General features: G+C 34.9%; 2 long non-coding RNA genes and 1 pseudogene across 2 annotated transcripts; 1 reads left to right on the top strand and 2 right to left on the bottom strand.

Annotated features, from left to right (window-relative positions):
• Positions 1-1436: 1436 nt before the first annotated feature.
• LOC113316592 lies at positions 1437-2343 on the bottom strand (annotated as a pseudogene).
• A 3127-nt stretch (positions 2344-5470) lies between these two features.
• LOC113316850 lies at positions 5471-7362 on the bottom strand. The gene is made up of 4 exons (XR_003343051.1): positions 7198-7362; positions 6862-6941; positions 5959-6048; positions 5471-5863 (listed from the first exon to the last, which is right to left on the bottom strand). It is a non-coding gene; the product is annotated as an uncharacterized LOC113316850 (long non-coding RNA).
• Positions 7363-10676: 3314 nt separating this feature from the next.
• LOC113317770 lies at positions 10677-12957 on the top strand. The gene is made up of 3 exons (XR_003343996.1): positions 10677-10762; positions 11902-12051; positions 12573-12957. It is a non-coding gene; the product is annotated as an uncharacterized LOC113317770 (long non-coding RNA).
• Positions 12958-13894: the final 937 nt, after the last annotated feature.

Below are 13894 nucleotides of genomic sequence, written 5' to 3' on the forward strand. Positions count from 1 at the left end.
GCAATCGCACTTCAAATATATAAATTTGCATCCGTCTAAACTAAAAATCCAACTTCATCTTTGGTTTGGTAACCATAAAAAATCCCATATTTTGGGGTCGTTTAGGTCTCCCAAAAACTGTAAGATGGCCCTTCTATCTATTCAATGCATGCCCTGGTAGCTATTTTTGTGGTGACATCTTTATGAACCTTGCCTCTTTTTCCTGTACTTTATGGGTACTTCTTCTTAGCTTTGCTACAGTTTTGTGACTGCAAACAACCATATGTTCTCTATTCTACTTCCAAGCCATGGTCTTATTAATCCCTGGCTAAACCTCTTTAAGCATTTTTTTTTCCTTTGACAGGTTAGGCCCATTTGGGGTGTCTAAACATTCTAGTGCAACAGTTATTGCGTGGGGTTGGGTGACCTAGGGGTGAGCATTTGGCCCGTATCCGCGGATTTAACCAGGACCAACCCCACTTTTGTAGATGGATGCCGAAATCGTTCGTTAATTGGTTGCATGTGGATGACGTTCTTGGAATCCAATGGATTACAAATTGGGTCCCGATGTAACTTGAAAATTCGTTGAACATCCACAACCGTAAGATTATGGATATTTATATAGTTTTTAGAATATATACAGATAGTTTATGAATTCTTAAGGTGTTTGATTGAAGTGTTGTTTATAGCACTTTTATTGGTTTTATTTTTTCATTATAAAATTTAATTAACAAAACAACCTTAGCCCAGCTGGTCATCCCCATTCCCTAAAATTTCATGCGTTCCATAAGATCCAAGGTGTAGAAATTAACATGAAAGGTAGAGTTAAATTGCCCCCCTTGTGACACAATCTCCCCCCCATCTGTTTCGGCTCCCTTGGCTAGGTTACCCATGAGGCTCCCTCGTAGGCTAATAGAACAACCTGTTCAATTAATTTAGTAATATGTTGTTGGAACTTAGTTTGTTAGCCTTCCAACTAGTTAATGTAATACTCTCTATCCAATAATATATATAATAATATTTAAAAAAATCTATTTTGGATTACCCGTACCCAAACTGTTCATCTGTGTATCCATTGGATGCAAATCCAGTTGGATTGGATGCAGATAACTCTGTAATTGATTGGATTGGTTGCGGACGACATAAAAACAGTCATACTGGCCCATGCTCACCCCTAGGTTGGGACATGTTTTGCTGCACTTGATCCATGAACCATGAACGGTCAAACAAAAATATGTGTTAGAGGTCTGGACGATCAGATCACATGGCCGTGACCATTTTTTCACGGCAATTCCTTTAACATGGGTAAAATATGTTTTTGAGAGAGGATGAACTTTGAAAGCAAAACTGAACAGTTCTCAGCCAAATTTAACATATTAACATTTGCAACTCCGAAAGCTAAGAAACTAACCTGCGACGCTAAATTAACATCTTAGGTCATTATGCATCTATACATACTATTTCATCCATGAATGATCAAGAATTTGAGGTGAAGTTAGCCTCTTTTTAGGATCAGGGCATAGAATTTTAGTAATCAAGTGTTTGGCAGATACAGATATTTGCTCCCACGGATCAGATGGAAAACAGAGTTCCGCCGCCATAACAGCATCAAAGGTCGTCGCTTCTGTCGCTCCCCAAAATGGTACTTGCCCACTAAGAAGAATGTAAAGAATAACACCAACACTCCAAATATCCGCTGTTTGGTTGTAACCCTTGCCTGTCAGTACCTCAGGAGCCATATAATATCGAGTCCCCAATACTCCGTAAAGCTTCTCTTCCGGTTGAATGTAAGTTGTAAAACCAAAATCAGTCAACTTAATGGGCAAGTATGAACCCGTTGTCGCCAGAAGAATGTTTTCAGGCTTCAAATCTCTGTGAATAATATCATTTTCATGACAATGCATAACAACAAGCAAGAGTTGTCGAAAAAGACGCCTAGCACTGAACTCTGATAACCTCTTGGACTTGTATGTCTGCATATGATCGTAAAGGTCTCCGCCAGGACATAGTTCCATTACTAAACGGACATAATTGGCATCCCAATAAACTTCCTTAAGATTCACAATATTCGGATTCCCAGATAATCTTTTCATTATATCAACTTCTAGCTCCACATTTCGGATATCATCTTGTCTTACCAGTCTCTTTTTTGCGATGGATTTACATGCCCAAGTCTCGTTGCTCGAAACATTCATGAATAACACCATAGTCTCCTGACCCCAATTCTATACCCAACTCATACCGATCTTCAAAACTAGTCAAGGTAGATTTACTATTGTTGTTCCATGAAAGAACCCATGTTTTTATGTCTGCCCAACATCTACCAATCTCACAGACAGCAGGGAGAAACAAACAACCAGACATGAATAACACCGAGAAAGAAACGAAGGCAAATACTTGTGCTGACCAAGTAGATCAATTCAGAAAAACCAGGTAGATAACAAACACCTCATATATATATGCATGTATAGAGTCCATAAAACCATAAACACAGTATAGGAATAGGATTCTGAGAATTTGTCGAAGATAAGGACCCTAACTTCGAAAATCATTGACGACGGTTGTTATTAATTGACTTTACTAAGAGCACCTTGTTGTTTTGCGAATTTTCGCTAGTGCAAGAACTTGGAGGCGCACTAAATTTGCAGCAGCTTCATAGGTCTAAAATCAGCAGCTCACGAAGATGGTAAAAAAATTATTTGCAAAATAACTAAAATCAGCAGCTCACAATCATCAGATCTAAAATATAGAATCATGGAGAATTTGCAGCATATCGCAAAATACCGACGTACGAAATACCATTAGTTCCTAGAAATAATATATTAGGATAAGTCTAGTCCAATTGACCCAGTCAAGTTTCTGTTTGGTCCTTTTTGAAAATATAAATTACTGTTTGGTCCTAAAAATTATAGTTTGGTCCTAGGGTGTACAATATCCACGTGGGATGACGTCATGGATGACGTAAATTTCATCTGGGAGTGACAGCAATACCCATTCAGAAAAATATATATTGGATTTATTAGCAAAAAAGAAATCATTTTCAGATTTCTTTTCTCTTTCCTCTCCAGATTCAGATCTATTTTCTCTTTCTTGTTTTTCTTTCTTTTTTTGATGAAGATGATGGTGTTGAAGTTGAAGAAGATGACGAAGATGTTGCTAATGATGTTGTTGAAGACGATTCGAAGGTGACAGTAGATCTGATTTTTTTTCTGGATGTGTTTTAATTTGATTTGATTTCTTCTTGCTGTTGTAACAATGGCGAAGATGAACTTTGTTTGATGAAGACGACGACGAAATCATGTTGCTGCTGCTGCTCGTGTTGAAGATGAAGATGAACTCTGTTTTTTAGGGTTTTCTTTGCTGCTCGTGTTGAAGATGAAGATGAAGATGATGAAGATGTTCTGCTACAGTTGAAGATGATGAAGAAAAAGAAAACGACGATGATGATGTTCTGCTACAGTTGAAGATGTTGTTGTTGATGATGTCGTCAATGATGAAGACGATGTTGCTGTTGATGTTGAAGACCCATCTGTCGGTGATGAAAGAAGAACTCGTGTTGAAGATCTTGATATTTTTATGTTGAAGATATCGATTTTTTATGCCGATCTTTGATTTTTTGATGTTTGCTGCTCGTGTTGAAGATCTTGAATTTCTGCTGATGTTGAAGAATGATGAAGACGAAGATGAAGTTCATTTCTGGAATAAACTCTATTTTTTTATATGGAGTTCATTCCAGAAATAAAGTCTGGTTTGTATAGGTTTTTATATGGACTTCATTTCTGGAATGAAGTCTGTTTTCTTATGTTTTTATATGGACTTCATTTCTGGAATGAAGTCTGGTTTGTATAGGTTTTTATATGGACTTCATTCCAGAAATGAAGTCTGGTTTGTATAGCTTTTTATATGGACTTCATTTCTGGAATGAAATATGGTTTGTATAGGTTTTTATATGGACTTCATTCCAGAAATGAAGTCTGGTTTGTATAGCTTTTTATATGGACTTCATTTCTGGAATGAAATCTGGTTTGTATAGCTTTTTATATGGACTTCATTTCTGGAATGAAGTCCGGTTTGTATAGGTTTTTATATGGACTTCATTTCTAGAATGAAGTCTGTTTTTTTAGGTTTTTATATGGACTTCATTTCTGGAATGAATTCTGTTTTCTTAGGTTTTTATATGGACTTCATTTCTGGAATGAAGTCCGGTTTGTATAGGTTTTTATATGGACTTCATTCCAGAAATGAAGTCTGGTTTGTATAGCTTTTTATACGGACTTCATTTCTGGAACGTAATCTGGTTTGTATAGCTTTTTATATGGACTTCATTTCTGGAATGAAGTCCGGTTTGTATAGGTTTTTGTATGGATTTCATTTCTAGAATGAAGTCTGTTCTTTTAGGTTTTTATATGGACTTCATTTCCGGAATGAACTGATACAAAAAATGAGTAAAAATTAACACGTAAAGGTATTTTTGTCCATTTTATATTTTTAAATAATTATGGACTAAACAGTAAAGGCGTTTGACCAAAGGACCAAACAGACATGGGCCCACCTAAAAGAGGACCAAACGATATTTTTCCCAATACCGACTACCTAACAAGAGTTTTTTGTTTAGGAAGGTTTCCAAGTCATTGCCTAACCGTGGTCTCCAAAGCTTTATCGAACAAGGGTTTCCTAATTCATATCAAGATCGTATATAAATACACGTATGGGTTGTTTAGTTCCCATACTAGTTTAGTTTCCTAAGATGAGATTTTAGTTGCCAAACAAAAAGGCAACTAATGGTAGTTGCCAAGCTTTAGTTGTCGTATGGGTTGTTTCGAAATGCAAAGGCAACTACTATAAGTATCTAGTTGCCATGCGTACTTTTGGAAACTTATGTTATTGTAGCCAAATACCAGATTAGTTAAATGCTGTAAATTAGACCCACTAATTCTAGCAGTTGTTATCGAGTTGCCAAACATTCTAACAAGTAAATTTTTGTAGTTGTCGGTTCCTTGTTGTACCATATGGCAACTAAATTAAAATCTTGTTGCTAATTTATTTAGCAATTAATCTGATAGCACCCAAATATCTTGATATCATAATTGCAATAAGTTAAGGAAACTAAATTGCAGTTAGCAGATAGTTACCGAATCCTTCAACAAATAAGCTTGCTAGTTGGCGCATGGTTCTCAAATCAATCCACAACTATGATGGCAACTAACATTTTGTAAATGCCAGGCACTCGCAACGATGGTTTTTCTGATGGATCGTAATTAATATGATAACATCGTAATCAGTAATCGTAATTAATATGGTAGCTAATTATAACATCGTAATCAGTTACTATAATTAATATGCCAGTTAATTATTGTAGTTAATATCGTGGTTAAATATGGTACGTAATTAATTATTGCAATTAATATTGTAATTAACTGTTGTAATTACTGTTTTGGATAATATCATACAGGTAGCGAAAAGACAAATTAACAAAATATGCATTCATTCCCAATACCAAGAGTATAAGTCATCATTCCCAAACCAAAAGTAAAAAGTCATCATTCCCAAAATATGCCTTACTATCCCGACCCTACATCTTAATACCAAAATAAAACAAGGCAAAAAAAGAAAAAGAAAATTCATTCATGACTTGCTGGCTGCATCACCCTCCTTTCATTATCTGATACATCTGGTACCACCATGGAAGGATAATGTTTGTCTTCGCTGTAGCATGTTTTCTGTCTGTAGAGATTCAATTCTTCCATTCAAACAATTGCATTTTTTTTCCTTTATATCATCCAAACTCCTGTGAGCATGAGAAGCTTTGCGACAACGTTTGTTAAGACCCCCACGTTTATTCATTATAGACAGATTCTCCTCGCAGAGTTGCTTCATTCATGTCCTCCATTGTTTTCAACATAAATTACAAATCAGTACTGTCGCACGGATCAATTAAGACACATCAAATTCAAAGTGTATTTGCACAATATGTCTTACTGTCATCTCCTGACATTTCGGTGGTAGTATTTTAGGATCATGGGTTTCCGAGAACAAAATCACCGCATCACAAGGCTTGCTCTCTACAATCTTTTAAGCAACAACCAGTCGCATACAAAACAATCTAAGTTAAAATCACACCATATATACAACACAGATTCAACTAAAATCAATAGAAAAAGCATGAGATACAATGTAATACCAAATCGCATTCTACGCTGGAAAAACTTATGTTGCCTACACTATGGTAAATTTCATTTGCGTTAGCTGCCACAATCCCTCGGTCTAATTTTTTCTGTCATTTAAACCCCACCATCTGTTAGCTTAAGCAACTTTGCAGTGTATTCATAACTATTGCATGACATCTATTAACTTCCTAGAATACTACAAGAGGCTCTTTCATCAAAAACAAAATTTTATTTTATTTGCAATAGTCTAATACTAGCTAGGCTACCCAAATTGGAAGCTTAAACCTCAGCACTACTAACTTATGCAAACAATAATTCACCACTTTAACAATAGATGAACAGAGTATGATAGTGTCATATATTATTAGGAAGTACAAATGCAAACCCTTATAGTAAAGAATATATTCCTATCAGAAGCAATAAATTTTCATAAAAGCAATAAAAAGGTATAAAGTGGTGAAATAACTAAACCATCAATCTCGCATTTTGTTGTTAAATTGTATCAACATACTCAAAACCTAGCACATTAGCAATTAAATTTTGACGAAAATATCACATGTAGTAGAATTAATATACCTTGAACTCATACATACAAATCTAAGATCATCGTTATGATTTGGTTGAGGCATATAAACAAACACATAAACTGCCATGATATATTACGGAAGAACAAAGCCCGAAATCCATTTAACATCTAATTAAAAGAAATGGTTACCGTGAAATATGATGACGACCCATTTTTTATTGTTCGATTTCATTTGTTTTGTTCTTGATTGATAACTTCAATTCCTTTACCTGAATTAACATGAAATAGTATTAACTGAAATAGATTACCAAAAAAAAAAAAAAATTGAAATAGATTCAACCAAAAGAGGATTATCAGGAGGAGGTTTCAAAATGTTTTGAAACCTTTTGAGGATTACCGACGTAGTTGAATAAGAAGTGGTTATAGAAATAGTAAAAGTAGCAGCAATAGATGATAAAGAATTTCTCTACAGATTGTTCGGTGGTCTAAAGAGTTATAGTGAATCTATAAGGAAACTTAACTCACCGCCATCTTGGATATGTCGTCTCCCGGTACGATATATCCTTAGAGAAAAAATTGAAGATAATTTCAGAGAAAAAAAATGCAAGACAGTAAATGATATTGGAGTATCTAGATCTGTTCTTTTTCTTCAGCTTATTATAAATTTGAGATACATTTGATGAGTTTAGATGGAAAAAAAAGGGGTTCCTAATTCTCAATCTTGGTTTTATCTCCAGTCATGGTGTGGGAGGAGAAGGGATGGAGGCGGAGATAGAAACTAGGTTAAGATTTTAGGTATTCACTCTCTTTTTCGATTATATCAGAGTGGAGTCTCATGGAACTAAAGAAAAAGATGTGTGGTCACGATTTGTGATTCGTGTATTTCCCACGTGCATATCCCATAGTTATAGGTGTGGCGAGGTTAAACGATTTTTATGTCCAACTCCAATTTTATTGGTATCCTAAGATCTAAGAGTTAGCTTAACACCACGTGTCAAAAGCAAATATAATCTAACGATTCTTAACGGTTTTTATTTCTGCTTCTGATATCCAAACATGCTATAAATTTACAATAACATACCAACCGCTTTATAATTTATTCTTATTTTCTACACTCTTCGAGGGAATTTGTTTATAAACTGATTACGCACGTAGATCTTAAAACATACCAAATGGGATCAAATGAATTCCAAAACCAAATAAAGAGAATATATATACTTTATAGAAATATACAATAATAAGAGTGAATTACAATAAAGAAAATTGAAAGTCGAATTCTAATATTTACCATCAACCTTTAATGCGAGAGAACAAAATCTAAAGCTAAATGATGGGATTGAATTATGTAAATCTATCAACACGTCTAATGAGATTCAAAAAATATTTAAGTCGAATAAATTTGAGTTGGAATCAACTTATGTCCTTTTCCGATCAAGGAAATTGTAAGGGTGTCCAAGAATGAGAATGAATTATAAGAAATAAAACTAAAGTTTGATATCGATATATATTGTCGACCTTCGATGTAAAAGAACGGAATTTAACAAAAACTAAAGTCAAATGAATTTTTTCGGAATTGACTTATGTAAATCATTAAGCATATTCGACGAGATCGAATGAATTCTATGCAACTGAAGGATCATATAGGCATTATATAGTCACGCTATTGTCTCCATCTTTCATCATCATTGACAGGAGGTGTGAGGTTTTAATAAAAGGCCACAGAATTATACATGTTGGGAGATTCCATTACATATTAGTCTCCACCTAGAACTCTTCTTATCCCACGTGGGACTATTTTTATTTGCTTTGATCGAGCCAAATCACTACCAATCTCCACTTTTCGAGATCCAGAACCCTCTCAGCAACTATATTTGTACGATCACCATTATGCAACATTTATACCTTACCCCTTCATGCTGACAACTTCATATTGATTGACACCATCCAGGTGTATTGCACGTCAACTCAATCTATTGTACACAATTAACATCTATCGTTAAATTTGGTTACAATCAGTATGTACTATTAAGCCACGACATGTCGTTCAAGCTTGCTCCGTCATAGTTAGATTGGGGTGCTAACTCCACCGACATTTTCCAAAAAAGAATTTTGAAATTCGAATTATGATATTTACCATTATTAGGCTCTGAAGTAATTTGACTCGCTCCGAGGGCCTACTCGGTCAAAGAATTTTGAGAAATGAGTTCAGGATTGGAACTCACCTAATACTCGGATGAGCTTTTCAGAGGCTTAATCCGGATGATCATATATTACTACTAACATGACTTATAAATTTTTTACCAAATCGTCTTTTGTAAATCTTTATGCGCTTGTATATTGGAATCGACTTATGTAAAGTTCTAAGCATCTGCAATGGGATCCAACAAATTCTTAACTCGGGTGCATATTTCAACGAATTCTAAAGATGTAATTTTCAATCAATGGTAAAGATGAAAATCATCCCGTTTACATTAATCTGTATGACATGAATTGGACCAATAAAAAATCAAGAATCTCTAATCAACCAATGGATGCAAACACAAGATTCACACGGATTGCCCCCTTGTCCGATGGAGGGAAAATTTCTCAAAAAATTTCGTGTGGCGGCAAAAGGAAAAAATCCGCGGGAACGTTCGCGCTCTTCTTTATGTGGGCCGCCCAAATATTTTGGGTTAATATAAAAGTGTTGAAACCCTAAACTGTCTACTACTCTCCCTGAAACTCTACTGCCCAATCTTCTGAAACCTAACTCCCCGTCTTTCAAACCCCAACTCAATTTCAGAAATATTCTCTCTTTCTTTTCTGATTTCTTAGTAAAACAGCTCTTATCTTCTCTTATCTTCTCTAATTGAAATCGAAGACCTAAAGGAGAGAAATTAGGGCTTTTTGATTTCTTTCTGGTTTATAAGGTTGGTTTCATTATGTTTGGATTATGCAATGGAGTTAAATCTGTTTTTTTTTTTTTGTTGTTGGTGCAATTGGATATCGATTGAGTTAGAGAATTTTAACTTGAATCTGTCATAATTTAGGAAGTTACTGAATATAGGGTAAAATTTTGTTAGGATTCAAGGGTTAAAACATGTAATCTTTGAAGAATTTTTTGGTTTTCATTTCTTGCAATTCATTTGATGTATACGTTTATAACTGACCTTTATGTGTTCGTGAAAATGCCTAACAACGAACATTGTTACGATAATTCTTGTTTTTTCATTGATTAGGTTACTTTTGAGTCTTTGATCGGCTGATTCGAGTCTATGAGAATATTTGATACAACAGTTGGTCGTGCTATCTGTAACTTGTCGCCTAATTATGTTCTATATATGATATCATTGTTTTTGTGTATCAATTGAACTGAGTTTCGAAATTTGTATTTGGTTGTAATGTAGGATTTGAAGACAAAGGAGGAGCTGCAGGCTAAGGAGGCCGAACTGAATAAAATCGAACAGGTAATTTTTTTGAATTAGGGCCTTCTAAGTTTTATTTTGGATTTTGATTCAATAATTGGGGGAGGTGAATTTTCGACTGATTTCAACTCTAATGATTGGTGAAGAGTTAGATTTCTAGTTATTCAACTGAAGTTTGGTGTTTTCCTTCTTTTTTTTTCCTTACAAGTTGAATGAGTAATTGAGTTTCTTTTTTTTTTCTCAGCATAATAAGATATTGGTTTTATTAATCAATAATTCATTTTCTTAATCTAACCCCTTTGTTTAATTTTATTTTTTCAATGTACAGATGCCCATCTTTCAACTAGTCGTGGAGTATCTTATGTGCAACTAAGAAATAATCTTCCATCACCAACAAAATCAGTTCACCTTTTGCATTAACAGGTATCAAATGGAATTATTTCAGATGTATCTGGTAACCAATGACTTGCAGACGAATGGTTTTAGACTCGATATTGTTCCTTTTTATCCCAAGACTAAAACCAGTCCCTGAAAAATGAATTTCATAGTGCTTAAAAATGGAGGGTTTAAGTGTTATTTATTAGGTAAAATAGTGGAGTACGAGGAACCAATGAAGTTGATGGAGGAGGACGGATCGTTGTTTGGTCAACTGGTGAAAGAATATTGGTCTCATGTCCATTCTGCAGGTACAAGTTACGCTAACTGTATTTTTTTGTGGCACACACAGAGAATTATGAGATTGTATGATAAGCTCTACATAGAATCTATAAGCTACCAAAAACATTTGTATAGATTAGATGGTGGACCAATTGACCTGATAACCAACCAACTCATGCTTCTGATAAAAATCCCCTTTATTATGTATTAATGATACCAAGTCATATATGTATTTTTCGCACAATTTTTGATTACATATCAAACTCCAAAATTTGTTTGTGTTTCGATTTCCTTTTTTGTGTTGAAGGATTGTGTGACTGATATGTCCATTATAAGGTCCATCCACGGAAGTACTTAACCAATTATCATGTTTAGCTCTTACCTTTAGTTGGAAGTTTTCCCGTAGCTTTATTTGGACCAAGTTTTACCACCGGCATGATGAATGAGAAAAATACAGTAGTAAGCTCCAATGCATGGCAACATTAATTTAGTTGGTCGGCAATGCATTTGGTTCGGTTGTGTCCACATAACTATGACATGTTATACAACGCTGCCCTTCCTATTTTCTCATTTCACCTGGAAATTCGACATTTATAAGTGATTAAGATCGATCTTTACATAGCCTGGATTCTTGGTCAGAATACACCGATAGTAGTGTGGTATATAAGCCTGAATATTATGACTAATTAAATAGCAAGGTTTCAAGAGTAGTTTGTGATTTGTTAATTGGCTCTTGCGATGGAGTCCTTTGCAGAGAGTCCTTAGCGACTTCATGAGGTCGTATGTAAACCCTTATTTTCTGCCTCTCCTACGAGGTTCTTGCTTTACTTTGGTCTACATTGTTTGCCACTTGTTTTTTCTTTCTTGGCTCTCGACTGGCTAGTAAAAATGTTTCGCAGTCTCTTCTAATGTTTTGAATGAGTATTTCCTTGTTAAAAAACTTAAAAGGTTTAAGTTAAAACTGTTGTATCGATAACATCATGTTTGATAACACATAAAATCTGGTAAAATAACAATCAAGAAAGAGATCTGCCAATTCAGAGGCTCTTCTTCAGAGACTGTCTGGTCTTAACTCGTATGCACGTTTGTTTTAATAATTATATCTATACCTTCTTACATTCAACACAAATATGAAAAATCATCTTGGTTTCTGTTTGGGGTGGAACAGAAAAGTAGTTCTACCAAGGCGGAAGCTGAATTCAAGAACCTCTTGGAAGGATTGCACAAATTTGTGATGGCAGGTCTATCAATGTCAGACAGAGGAGATGAGCCAGACACTTTAAATTTTCGGAGTTAATTTGTGGCCACCATTTCAGAGGTAACCGTGAAAATTCTTCACAAATTTCATTCATTATATCTATTAGAATATGTAGTGTGGTTCTTGCTATTTCACTTTAGATTACTCATTCATTTTTCCCTTTTGGCAGTTCTTCTCTATTACTCATTTTTAATCTATCACTCCAAGCCTTGATATTTGCAAGTTCCTCTAAAAGACCCAGTAAATTTAATTTAAAACTAAAGATACTTTTTGACAAATGGGACACAATTGGAGAAAGCCCTGCAAATAATTTTTTTAATCTTCCTGTTTAAGTACACCACCGTGTGGTGTTCTGTTTTATCCTCGGATTTTTCTGCATAGATGCAAGACCATTAGTCCTAAACTAAATGTTGTATGGCACGAAATTGGAGAAGGTTTGAAAGAGCACGTACTGGCTGTGGAACTTGGATTCTTAGACTAGTTCATTACTTTGCATCAGTTACTGAATTACTAACTTTTTGCGAATATGTTACACTCTACAAAATGTATTAACTTCTTCAATTGGTCGATTGTGTTCGCAGGTTGGAGCTCACAAAAGCTGCAGTAGTTGACGCTCGCAAAATGGTCTCGACGCGAAGTATGCAGGGAAGGCCTCTTTAAGAGTTGAATTTCTGTATTTTTCCCCTTTCAGCAGGATCCAATGTTCATCCAGGAGTGTTCTTGTGACAACTAAAAACATAGAATTCTTAACTACCTCAACATACATACATCTGTAGAATCCAACATCGGAGTTTAAAAGTAAAGAAAGAACCGTTCTTGAACTACTTGTGATCACCCATTTTTTGGGTATGTGTTTTTGTACAAGAATCTATATGCAATTTGTTGTAATTCTTGAAAATACCTTGCTGAACAGTTAGCTTTTTAACTAGAAAGGGTCAGTTGCCAACATTGGAGAAGGTAAGGATACGGCAGAACTTGGGTTTTATTTTTGAAATTGGTGAGTGTCAATAGTTTCAAATTTTAACTGGAATGATGTGTTGTTGAATTTGTAAAAGAGTTCGGTTTATATTACTGTCAATTTAGTCGACTCATATTAATTTTTTTTTGATATTAATTTGATCATAGTGAATCAAAAAATTGATTTGAATGAGTTTTCATGTTCCCAGTCGAGAATGTTTGATGTCAGACTTCCACCCGCAATGCCGGAGTTCAAGTCACCACATAATCTACTTGGTTTTCTGTTTAGAAACTAATAATGGAAACAGTAGTTGGATTAAACTGTTGCCGGAGTATTTAGGAGCTAGCAGTTCTAGCAGTTGCCTTTACTTAGTTCCGAAAGCGTTAGACTACAAGAGTATTTTATGTAGTTGGCCTACATTTATTGCTAATTTTTTTTGGAAACTAACGAAAACTGGAGTTGCCATTAACATGTTGCCGAAGTATACAGGAACTAGCAGTTGCCTTTGTCTAGTTTCGGAAGCATTAGGCTACTAGCGTATCTCATGTTGTTGGTATATTTTTGTTGCTAAAGAATTCAGAAACTAATAAAAACAGTAGTTGGGATCAACTTGTTGCCGAAGTGTATAGGAACTACTAATTGCCTTTGACTAGTTTCCAAAGCCTTTGGAAACTAATTTTTTGAGGCAGTTGCCGGATTTTAGTGGCCTTTTCTCAAGTTTTTTGTAGTACATAGCATATTATTAACCACTTAAATTCTCTCATAACACATTCTTACCTAGAAGAGTCGTCGTTTGAAGAAATACAAAAACATTCTAAATACAAGGATCGGTTGCTAGCTAGATCATGGAATGGACAGAGGAAGATAGTTGTATTTTTCAGAACTTAAGTCTTGGAAATACACCTAAAGGTTCTAAGATTCTAAACTCGCAAGAACCGATGGATG

Source organism: Papaver somniferum, chromosome 10 (genome assembly GCF_003573695.1).
Source record: "Papaver somniferum cultivar HN1 chromosome 10, ASM357369v1, whole genome shotgun sequence".
NCBI lineage: Eukaryota > Viridiplantae > Streptophyta > Magnoliopsida > Ranunculales > Papaveraceae > Papaver > Papaver somniferum.